Source organism: Chanodichthys erythropterus, chromosome 11 (genome assembly GCF_024489055.1).
Source record: "Chanodichthys erythropterus isolate Z2021 chromosome 11, ASM2448905v1, whole genome shotgun sequence".
Taxonomy (NCBI): Eukaryota; Metazoa; Chordata; class Actinopteri; order Cypriniformes; family Xenocyprididae; genus Chanodichthys; species Chanodichthys erythropterus.
Window position 1 is genome coordinate 15232150 of NC_090231.1, and position 12970 is coordinate 15245119.

General features: G+C 36.5%; 1 protein-coding gene across 2 annotated transcripts in view; it reads left to right on the forward strand.

Annotated features, from left to right (window-relative positions):
* The first annotated feature begins 6026 nt into the window (after window positions 1-6026).
* Window positions 6027-12970, forward strand: part of slc8a4b (solute carrier family 8 member 4b) — a 76483-nt gene continuing 69539 nt past the window's right edge. The window contains exon 1 of one of the 2 annotated variants that reach the window (XM_067401847.1): window positions 6027-6328. The gene's annotated coding sequence lies outside the window, so the exon portion shown is untranslated. Of the gene's footprint in view, window positions 6329-7588; window positions 7723-12970 lie in introns of those variants that run through there. The other variant, XM_067401848.1, reaches the window with a different exon arrangement.

The following is a 12970-nucleotide window of genomic DNA, read 5'->3' on the forward strand; positions in this document are numbered from 1 at the left end:
AATTTCCATTTTCTGTAAACAATCAGCGAAATGTTCATCTATAAACGTAATAATTCTTTTTTTTTTTTTTTTAACTGGGTACAGTGAGGTGACATTATTCTACTCACCCTTCAACTATCGAACTATTAAAAGGACATTTAAACGTGTAGAAGCATCAACAAGGTTTCATGGGACCATGAATAACCGCAAAAGCGCTTTTCTTTCCAGAGCAATATAAGCCGGCTTAAATCACTGTATAGTTAAATCAGGAGAACAGACCACAGATGTGCAGTAGCCTATATGTTGTCCTTTTTCATATTGTTAAAGCGGAATGCAAAGGGGTGCAGAGACTTCCCTTATGGAAAGAAAATATATTTCCCTAATTATGAATAATGCATATATTACATGATTTGAAAATATACAGAAAAATATATTACAATATATTTAATAATACATAAGGAATTGCCGCTTTTCATATTCTGAAAAAATATGTGATAATATATTTACTATATCATAATGTATGTCATGTTATATTCAGTAATAGGCTAGGCCTATACTTAATAATATAGTAATAATAAAAAAATTAAATACAAAAAAAAAATCTAAATAATAGATTTATATGTGATCAGATATGGTACGGCATGAATAATATATTGCAGATACTCATGCAGTATAAACACATATATGGTAAAATATATTGTGTAACATATTTTATAATTATTTACATTTTATATGTTTCATATTTTCAAGTTAGTTAACAAAAGCACACCTGCATGTACTAAAGTTTCTACCAAACAGACTATCACTGTGTTATAGCGTACACAACCATTTCTTTATAAATAAAGTTATTATAGTCTTAATGTTGTTTAGCCAATCATACACCTCACCACAGGCTCTACTCTTCAGCACGATGGAAACCCCAAAAACTCACACATACCATAAAACCTTTTAAATTCCAAAATAATACAACTTTAAACACTAACAGATCTCCCCCTATATTGAGCAAAACACATTAAATAACACTTAATTTTAACATTTACTCTCCAACTCATTCTGTGAATGTGTGTGTATATGTGTGTGTGTACAATACATTCACATTTATATGGGAACATGTATGTGCAATATATGTACACAATAAAGGATAAAACTTTATGAATGTAATGCTATTTTTGTCTTCATTTATACATATTTTATATGTATCAATATATAGCCATACATGGTCAATGCATATTGCAGTATATTGAAAAAAATAAGCACTAGTTTCCCATATATGGAAATGTATTATGTAATACATCGCATTATATTCTGCAGTATATTCCCATATATTTTTGTTCCGTAAGGGTTTCCATAGATATTCTTGTTGTTATAACATGTCACGTTAAAACTCCAAGCGTTACGTTATTCCCAAGATCAGATTTTCATGAAGGAAAATTGACAGATAAGCTTTGTTTGTAGGGCAACCTTATGATTTGAAATAATTCATTTCAGTCTTTTTAATGGAAGTTCCCCAAACCAGAAGTGCCACCCATAATTCAAAACACCTAGGCTCATCAGGAATAAGGTGAATAGATTTTTTCTTTTTTTGGTTCATATTGATTTTTTTTTTCTAATTTGTCTGCCTCTGTTAACACCAGGCAAGCTTTTACATCATTTTTACTGCCTTAATTTTGTACCAAAGAGTGATTATCCTTCAGAACAATTCAAATCTGGCCAAATTAAAACAAACAGGCAAACATGCTGATGGTTAAGATATAAACGTCACACAGACTTCTACTCTTTTTCTCTCTTCTTCCCGCATGCACACACCAATGTAAACACACATCAATGTTTAACATAGCCTGGTTTATGCACTGTATTCTTCACTATATATTTAAGATGTAAGAGCACATGTGGATATTTTTTTTTTACCCAGTGTAACTACAGGCTTAGGCTGCTGTGGTTTGCAAGCGGTTCTGGATAGTGAGGGTGGCGCATGTTTCCCTTCTGTGATGTGTCTGCAGTCTGTGGCTGAACTCGAAGCTCTCAGGGTTCCCTGTTTTAGACACATGTAATTATCAGACGTTATATATACCCGCCCTGCCTCGCCCTTATGGAGGGTACCTTTTAACTGGGATATTTCTAGCATCTATGGCAGTTGACCCACCCATTTGTGAGACTGCACAAGCTGAAGATTCAGTGCTATGTAAAATGCACCAGCCCTCATCCAGACACACAGAGATCTCTGAAAAATATACAGTAGAACATAACCTGCCTTGCTTCAGAGCCAAGTCATGACTGGCCAAGCTAATCACTCTGAATTTGAGATTTGAACTGTCAGTCAAACCCTTCAGAGCTGAGCCCTCACTGACAGCCAAACTGAAGATCTCAGGCACCCTGCCTTAGCACTGAAAAGAGACCTACCACAGATTTCATTCTGCCTTTATGCCCTCCCCCCTCTCTCTCTTTCTGTCCCTCTGTCATTATCAACCCTCTTTCCAATCTCTCCTCCTTTACCGTGCCCTTTTAATGTGGCCATACCACTCCATATGTGTCCTCTTGTGTGATAGAGCTCAGGCTGTAATCACATACACCACTGATGAATGGGGGCTACTGGTGGCTTTTGGGGCTGACAATCTTTTCCTCCTCTTCTCACTCCAGTCTATTACATGGTCCACCAAGCACTCGGTGCCTCATGTGGACTAGATGATAACAACTAGCGCAGAAATTCAGCTATAGATTGGTGAGATAAGGCTGGGTAGTTCCATTCTAGGAATACTGCAAACAGTAATTTAAACATGGCACAATGTTCAGGGAGATGGATGTGCATTGGGTTCACACATCTTTAGACATTAAAGAGCAGGGCAGTGATTTGAATCCAAGAACTGGCCTAGAAGGACTGAATCAGTTAAGAGGGCTCGATATTTAATTTGCGAAGTGTGCGTGTATTCATGCATGTTTCTTGTTCCCTTATTTTTGAACTAATTCCCATGTAAGTAAATGTCCACATGCATAAGCAAATCCACAGCCAAAATTGTTGTGCATGTTGTTCAGTACTAGGTGAGCCATTAATCTGAACACTTGCATCATGCTTGACAATTAAAAAGCCAATCCATCACAGCCTAATCAATACCGTCTCACTCTAAGGTGTGGGGGTGTTTGTCCTAATAACGGATTTGGGACTTGCCATTAATCTTTGCGTGAGTTTGTATATGTGTGTGTGTACTTGTACAACATCCGAGTGTGGACAAAGTGAGTAAAGTGAGGACATTTTGACTGGTCCTCACTTTCTGAGACCCCTTTAAAGGCCTGTTTGCAGGTCAAGATTTGGTTTTAAGGAGAAGGTTTTTAGGCATTTAGTTGTGATGGGTAGGGTTAGGGATGGGTAGTCTGTGTGTGAAAGAGAGAGACCCCTGATAGTATGGATGTTACCAAATGTTTAGGATTGTTGTAGGGTTCAAAAATCTGAGCCACTGAGAAATTAATATTGATTGACCATTAATCTGAATATCTTTAAATGTCTATGGTGGTTACTGCTCAAACATGCACCAAAACATATTCACCAAACAAAAACGTGTTTGTTTGTTTTGTTTTTTTAATGTCAATAAAGAAGTCCCTGTGTATTAATGAGTTACTTCAAATGGGGAGAAATAACTGCTGCCAAAATAACTGCTACCAATCACTGGAGGAATCATCTGGCTTTTTAACTTAAAGGTGCAATGTGTAAAATTTGGGAGGATCTGTTGACAGAAATGCAATATAATATACATAACTATGTTTTCAGTGGTGTATAAAGACCTTACATAATGAACCGTTATGTTTTTATTACCATTTATAAAGCTTTATACATTTATACAGTTTCCACAGCAGCCCTAATTGGACAAACTGCAAAGAACTCCAAAAAATTGACAAAGACGTTTGTGTTTTTAGAGGCAGCTTACATTGTCACTATGTTGAATTCGCACGAAGAAGAAGTAGTAGTAGTAGTCGTCTGGTTTATTAGAAGCAGAAATCGTTCTTTGTTACAATAAGAAATCTCATTGCTTGACTGGCTAACATACTCTCTACTGTCTCAGACGACGACATCTTTGTCTTGTGTCGGCCAGACGGCCACCGTAGCTTCTCTATTTTGCTTCGGAAGGGAGGGGTGAGTGCCGTTGGTTGCAGTTCGCAACCTCACCGCTAGATGCCGCTAAAATTTACACACTGCACCTTTAAAAAAGTAAGTTGCCTTAAAGGTGCCCAAGAATGTTCTTTCACAAGATGTAATATAAGGTGTCTCCTGAATGTGTCTGTGAAGTTTCAGCTCAAAATACCCCATAGATTTTTTTTAATTCATTTTTTAACTGCCTATTTTGGGGCATCATTAACTATGCACTGATTTACACTTGGCGCCGCCCCCTTAAATCGCGTGCTCTCTGCCACACCAGCTGTCGACTATATTACAGTGCATTTACAAAGTTCACACAGCTAATATAACCCTCAAATGAATCTTTACAAGATGTTCGTCATGCATGCTGCATGCATGCTTCGAATTATGTGAGTAAAGTATTTATTTTGGATGTTAAAGTTTTATTCTGAGTGAATTTGAGGCTGTCCTCCATGGCTAACGGCTAATCCTACACTGTTGGAGAGATTTATAAAGAATGAAGTTGTGTTTATGCATTATACAGACTGCAAGTGTTAAAAAATGAAAATAGCAACGGCTCTTGTCTCCGTGAATACAGTAAGAAACGATGGTAACTTTAACCACATTTAACAGTACATTAGCAACATGCTAACAAAACTTTTAGAAAGACAATTTACAAATATCAGTAAAAATATCATGCTATCATGGATTATGTCAGTTACTATTGCTCCATCTGCCATTTTTCGCTGTTGTTCTTGCTTACCTAGTCTGATGATTCGGCTGTGTGCAGCTCCAGACATTAACTGGCTGCCCTTGTCTAATGCCTTTCATAATGTTGGGAACATGGGCTGGCATATGCAAATATTGGGGCGTACACCCCGACTGTTACGTAACAGTCTGTGTTATGTTGAGATTCGCCTGTTCTTTGGAGGTCGTTTAAACAAATGAGATTTATATAAGAAGAAGGAAACAATGGTGCTTGATACTCACTGTATGTCTTTTCCATGTACTGAACTCTCTTATTTAACTATGCCAAGATAAATTAAATTTTTGAATCAAGGGCACCTTTAAAATTTCGAGTTCATACAATGAAGGTGATTGGTTTAATCAACATAAACTCAAAATATTATGATATTATGATAACATTCATTATCTAAGTTGATTTGACAAAAGAAAAAATGTGATAACAAATCATGAAAATAATTTTTATAGTGTAGGATTTTAACATATTAAATATGCAATCAATGTTGCTTATTTTTAACTGCCTATTTTGGACTTTACAGTGACACCACTGGATGCATGAAGTTTATTTTTTTTATTTTTTGTTCCTTATCATCTGGTAAAGGCAAACATTCAGTTTGGACTGTTGTATAGTTTGGTACTTGTATGTTTATGCATAATAAAGCACCCCGAGCTCTGACTAGTATTATATAAAAATTCCATATTAGCACAAGATGACTTGTCATGTGATGTCAACATGGCAGCACCCATGAGGGGGCGACCAGCTCCATGTAGAACAAAACAGTTTGTTTTAAAAAGACTGGCAATACTGTGGTGTCATCTAATGAGACTGTAATATGCCTAATGATATTGCTTAAAAGTGCTGTTAGTAAACAAATGTTATTTTCAATTATCACTGCACCTTTAAGTGTTTCACTTATTAGAAACGCACAAGCCTAACCTGTTTTTACGAATGTAGGTGGCTCTCTCTCCCCACCCTCGGCACAGGAGCTGATGCTGATGCGAGTACACTCATCCTGAGCGAGACACTGTCACCCGCTCCTCCTTTATTCTCTTCATTGAACTTTGAGCAGCGCGTTCATACTGTAGTCAGCGGCGTTTCGTCTCGTTATTATCAATGAAGATATGACAAGAACAACCTCTCACGAAAGGAACTGCTCAATTACAATGATGCTGATCAATGGAGGAGACGTGCGTGGACACTAGATCAGTTTGATCTTTGCAGGACACATCCCAGAGGTTTTGAGTCTTAAGAGGAAGCGAGAGCCGTGTCCTTTCCCTTACCAGCTCAAACAGTGTCAAACGGGAACCGACGGGGTTTTGAAAACAGCTACTTAAGAGCAAAGAGAGGTGGATGAAGACTATTTTATTTCGAGATACATGCCAGTGCACGAGCAGCGGATGAGAGAAAGCTGTATTACAAGAGCTAGAGAAGATCGTTGAAAGTCCATCCTTACCAAGAGGGGGAATTCAACAGACGGTGCGCTGCATTGAATTTGGAAGGTCAGTTGTCAACTTAAGCTCAAGTCTATGTCATGTCGAAGTTTTGAATTAGTCATTTTAAATGGATAAGAACACGCTGTAAACATATTTGGTTGGGTTGGTTACCACAGGCGTTGACAATAGCCTAATTATATTTTAAAAAGGCAATTTATTTTATTTTAGCCTACTGTAAAATAGAAAAAGTTCATTTGTTTAAAAAGAAAACTTTTCACGGTACAATGTTGTTAAATGAAGTTAAGTAAAAGGTATGAAATGATTAGCCCAATTGAAATCATGCAGCACTAGCAACAAGGTCAGGGTTGATTCCCAAAAAAGCATGTGTATCGGCCTGAATGCATTGCAATGCATCTGCCAAATGTGAAAAAAAAAGTTTTGGCTATTAAGCAAACTATTTAAGAAGACAAACCATCAAACCAAAGAAACTTGCATTTTATTTTAAAATGTTAGTTTTGAGTTGTGTAGATTTGGATGCTTTATGTTTTTCAGTTCATGTTTACTGCATTACAGTGAACATTAGGTAATAACACTTACAATCACCAAAAATACCATCTCGTAATTTTTGAAAACATGTCATTGTGTTCTGGCAATATTTTAGGCTACCTATATGCCTACAGTTTTTGGAGTAGGCTAGCTACTATTGTAGTCAAAACAATGCCGCTTTTTTGTGATAGCCTATAGGCCTAGAGCAAGTCTTTAATAACGTAGAAAACTAAAAGTTTTGATGTTTTATTGACGCACATTCCGATAAAACGACTGAAATAGCTATTGCTATGGTTACCTCCTCATCTGCTAAATCGCAAACGCCTATAATTTAGCACTGTTTGGTTAATTTATAATATAACCTTTGTAATTGATAAGGTAGGCTACTGTTAACACTTTAAGAGCCATTTTAGTCTATTTTAACCCTATAAGCTATAACCTTGATTATAATTAGTTTAACATCATCCATTTCAGTTTATATGGTACCATACGATAAAAATACTGAACTCAAATGCACAATTCTTAAAATAATACAGATGTAAGGATAAGTAGGCCTACATAATGCGCGCATGGTGACTCATTCATTAAGGTTAGGCTGCACAACTTGTTTGAGTCGCGTCGCGTCGCGTCGCGTAACACACAGCGATCAGTGAAATGACCGCCTCCGTTGTATCAGTGCTGATTAAGTTGTTTATGTGCGTTACATGAGGTCAGCGGGATAACAGCACATTACCGGGTCTCCTCAAACTGAAAAGCTAGTTGTATGTCTGGAAACCTACTCGCCTTGGACGCGCTGGAGAAATAGATCCATGTCTTGAGCGACTAACACCATCGACACACAACAACACACACACCGGCGGATAAACCGCACTGATCCCTGCGTGTAACCACCTGTTTCCAGCGCAGACCAATCGGTAAGCTCTGAACTTTACTGAGGGACAACACAAGGGAATAGCTTCTGTTTGTATACGTCTCCAAAATGATTATTAGATATCTGTTCTTGTGAATATTGCCGTTTGGGCGACCGCTATGAATGAAAGCGCATTAGATATGAACGTGCTGCAGGGGTTTTTGTAAATCTTTTAGTCATAGAGTTCTCATGCTTTATAATCCAATCACCTTAATGTAGTTTAACCACTGAAAGGGGTTGAATGATTGCTAAGCAAGAGCACAGAATCACAAACAAACGAGGCACTTTGAAGATCCAAATCCACTTTCATGTCTATGTGCGCGTACTCATCCTTTTCTTCCTCTCATCCTTTCATTCAGACTCTATCTCAGTCACCAATTCCCTCGCTCAGATTATTTTTCTGTAATCCAACGCACATCTAAAGTCGCATTTGAACCTGCGTTACGCAATTTGTGACACTGGTGAGGATGTAGTTAGGCGCGCGCGCAACCTGCGTGTTTCGTGTGGAGCAAATCCCTTTTAAATTACAGATTATAGAGAAATGGGGGGGAAAACGTGGGTTTGTGATGTGTTTGTTATACATTAATTTTTTTTTTTTTTTTTGCTGTTGTTTCTTTTCTGTTATTGTTATGACTGAGAGGTTAATTGCTTTGTATTGTCATTCCTAAAATGTCTTACTCAGGAATACCTTATTAGTCAGACAAAATTATCCAGTTATGCTAGATATTTTGTGTCCTTGCTAGTACACTGACAACAGTTCACAAACACAAAGCAAAATAATTTGACCAACACACCCAAACAAGCAGGGAGAGACATAATGTTTTAATGAGCAATTATACTGCCAGATGCCCTTCTGACCCTTGTTTGGTTTAAGGGAAATGCACCTGCCTAAGGAGATCTATGATGTGAGATCTGTGATGTTAAAGGCAGCAGACTGTGGAAAATAAGTATTTTATACAAGTTCACCCAAAAAAATGAAATTTCTGTCATTAATTATTCACTATCATGTCGTTCCAAACCCTTAAGACCTTCATTCATCTTCAGAACATAAATTGAGATATTTTTGATGAAATCCAAGAGGTGTTGTTTTTTTAAATCTCCCATAGAAAGCATGTAATTGCCACATTCAATGTTCAGAGAAGTAGTAAAGAAATCATTAAAATAGTCCATTTGACCTTACTGTTATGAAGTGGAGAGAATACTTTTTGTGCTCAAAAACTAAACAAAAATAATGACTTTATTCAACAATTTCTTCTCTACCCTGTCAGTCTCCTATGCTGTTGACATTGTATAGACAGTGCAGCTTCCAGGTTCTATGTCAGAACTCAGGCTCATTATTGGCTGGCTCCTACGTAAGCATCATACGCATGTGTCGTCGTGCTCACGTGAACAGCGTCGGCCAATAATGAGCCGGCGTTCGGACGTAGAACCTGGAAGCGTTGCACTGTTTATATACAACGTAAACAGCGTAGGAGACTGACAGGGTAGAGAAGAAATTGTTGAATAAAGTCATTGCAAAAAGTATTCTCGTCACTTCATAAAATTAAGGTTGAACCACTGTGGTCACATGGACTATTTTAACAATGTCTTTACTACTTTTCTAGACCATGACTGTGGCAATTATGTTGCTTCTAGAGGATAAAAACAACCTCTTGGTTTTCATCAAATATAAAATATATAATTTGTGTTCCGAAGATGAATGAAGGTCCTACAGGTTTGGAACGACAGGAGGGTGAGTAATAAATGACAGAAATTTCATTTTTGGGTAAACTAACCCTTTAAGCACTCGAAAATGACAGCTGACTCAGCAGCTTTATAAGGCAGTGCTGAACGCCACTGCCTCAGAATCTTTCTCCTTCAGACACTTGCTCCGACATCTCAGCTACTGACGCAAAGACAAGTGAATCGAACTCGAAAGGGAATGTCTCCTGTTACTCAACGTAACCTCAGTTCCCCTGAGATGAGGAAATAAACATTGTTTAAGCAGCCTTGTTACATAGCTCAGAGTGTCTTATGAGCTCCACTCTTCCTCCAGTCTGTAGATTCTGAGGTAATGGCTTTCAGAGCCACCTTAAAGTCAGCTGCCATTTTCACACATTTGAATGCCATTGGCCAGTGTACTTAAACTGGTGTGATTCAAGTTTTCAGTATTTTGGGAGAAAGGAGTTTCCCTGTAGCGTCAGCTACTGAGGCAATGTCTCCGATATTACATTGAGTAACTGTAGATATTTCAGTAGGAAATATGTAAATACAAGAAAGAAAACTGCTTGTCTTCACATTAATGGGTTAGATGCATGTACTATAACTAATACTAAACAATTTCAATTCAACCTACTCATTGGAAAAATGCCTCTACCTAAATTTTTTGCAAAACTCCAAACACATAGCCTACCTATACTTACAATTTGCCACAGTTTCCATCTGAAATGACTATCGTGGCAGTAAAACACCAACAACTTTTATTCTTGCTCACACAAATTATGATTACAGGGGCAGATTATTGATTAATAAAGACTTACTTTCACATGGTTGCTTACTTAATACTATTTTATGACCTCAAAACACTTTTTACCATATTGCTATTTGTAAACTAATACCTTTATCGCCACTCACTGGATATTTTATTTCTAACCAATTGGTGATACACACAACAATCCATGTAATAAACATTGGAAGATTCAGGTTTATCTGTTTCAGATAAAACTAAACACGTTGTTAGCATCACTCACTGGACAATTCACTTTGAAAGTGTTGTGAAACACGTAAAAATCAAAGTAATGGCGTCACATGCACATCTTTCCAGTGAGCTAGGGTTTATTGTATAGGGTTGAAATATGTTTTCCAAATGAACGACGGCTAAAAGTTTCTCAAGCCGCTCTGCTATTTATTTGAGACTAGGCCTGCTTTTTCTGGTCCAGGTCACATTTTTTATTAATATGAAGTGCAAGTGTGCCAGGAAATATGTCTTATTTGACCTGCGGGATTGGTGGTTTGAGTGAGCGAGGGGAAGAGGTAATTAAAATAGATGGGTTGAGGAAATTGAGATTGGCTAAGAGAGGCTAACGTTATGGAATCACTTGTCAAAACCAGCACTGTCATTAGTCATACCTATTTGTGCGCTAACAGAGGCACAAGCAGGTTATGTGTAGTGCAACCATAGTGTTGTTGAATGTTATGTGTTTATAATAGAAACAGGAAGCACTCAGGTTTACTTACGGTTTTTATAAAATCATAAAATGCTCAGCATTCTCTTACTTTTTTTGTCAGGTGGTAGTATATCTTAAAATTCATGAAATGGGGTATCCAGTATATATCAAATCAAACGAGGCAAAGTGCAAGCAGTTGAAACATGTATGATCCATATCTGATGGTATTCAAGCTGGTTTAATGAGACACATATATTTGTTTGTTTGTGGTATAGATTAAACCTAATTCTGCACCAAATCCCTCATTTAATTACTATTGACAGTTTAATTGCTTTTTCTATTCAAGCTCTGAAATCCAAAGGTTAAATAGCATTTGCTGAAGATGTGTCAGTTTCATGATTGGAATTAGATGTGGAGCTAAAAACCAACGTTTGCGCTTTAAAATATTTGTTTATTAAAAAAACTTTTCTAAATGACACAGTATATAATTACAAAAGAGTGGTAAGATCATTATTATCTTGTGCAGAATTCATTGCCAGGGCAAACATCTTTATTCCCTCTGTGGATTATGATTTGACATGGTTCAAACTAGTATTGATCATAGATGCTGATTAGAGAGATCACCTGACTCCTCCAATAGGAAAACTATTATTTATTTTCATTGATAGTTATTTTTATTTATAATTATTTTTAATTTATGCTTTAATTTTATTTATTTCAGTTTTTTTACATCAATATCTAAATAGTTTTTGTATATGATAATACATTGGTAGTTAATTTCTTTAGATCATTGATGTCTGGGTCATATGGAATGGATGAAGGAGGGATGAATGCAAAAATGAGAGATGATCTCTGATTATCTAATGAGGGGAGACAGTCTCTCACATGTCAGCTGATAAAAAAAGTGATGTGCAACATCTGCCTGAAGATGGAGAGAGCATGAGAGAAGCATAGAAGTGTGAGAACGAGAGGTGTGAGGAAGTAGTCTATGTATGAGGATGTGAAAGAGCAGATTTTTTAGGTCAGATTTCTCCCAGAAGCTCTTGATGTTAGATACCACTCTCAGACACTCTGGAGAGGAAAATCTTTTGAATTGGAGACCTACATCTCTCTGACAACCTTTAAACAGCAACACAGACCCCTGAGACTGTAGAGGTGCATATAGTGGCTGCCAAAAAAAGTATTTGGACACTTAATAATGTATGAATGTCATTACATTAAAGGTTTGAAATCAACATTTCCAATTTGGCTACTAAATTTTAAAGTTGCTAGTCATTCAGAACTATCCAAAACAAAAATATCAGAAATAAATTAGATTATCAAAATCACAGCGTAGATTTTAATGTCTATTATTAAATCTGATTATGAATTATTGGATGGCTTTCCGTTTTACGACGGTCAATCATTGTTTGTCGATAACATGAAAGAGTAGCGCAACAAACAGCCAACCTGTTCTCAACCCCTAGGCCTCTGATAATAATGAAATATAAACTATTCTCCTAAATATCATGTCACAATGACAGAATTATACCCAATATAATTATAGTTTCATGATGATAAAATTGGGCCCTTCATGTATATGTGTCGCAGTTTAAAGTCTAAAGATGAAGATGAGTCCGGAATTCCAAAGTGAATGATTTAATAAGAAAATAAGCCCATATAATATAGTACAGTGTACTAATGTGAACAGCTGTGATGATTAAATGAATATCCATGGTAACAAACATGTGGCTGGAAATGTGAACAAAGACAACAGGAAATAATGACAAGCAAACTAAAAGTCTATGAAAATAAATAAACAGATGACTAAATATTGGTGACAATATGGACGGCAGTGACGGCATGCAGTGGTGTTCTGAAATAAATGTAAATTCATGTTGTCAAATTTTCCTGATAAAATAAACATTACTTTAAAAAGAACCCAAATAGAATTAGATTTTGTATTTTTACATTTACAATGTTATTAATGTTCTCTTTATTAAAACCAAGTATAAAAATGTAATCATGTTGGTGTTTTTAAACATTACATTTATTCCAAAACAATAACTAAAAGCAGTAATAATTTAAACAATTTATTTTATTGGTAACAGTTTACATTATGGTTCA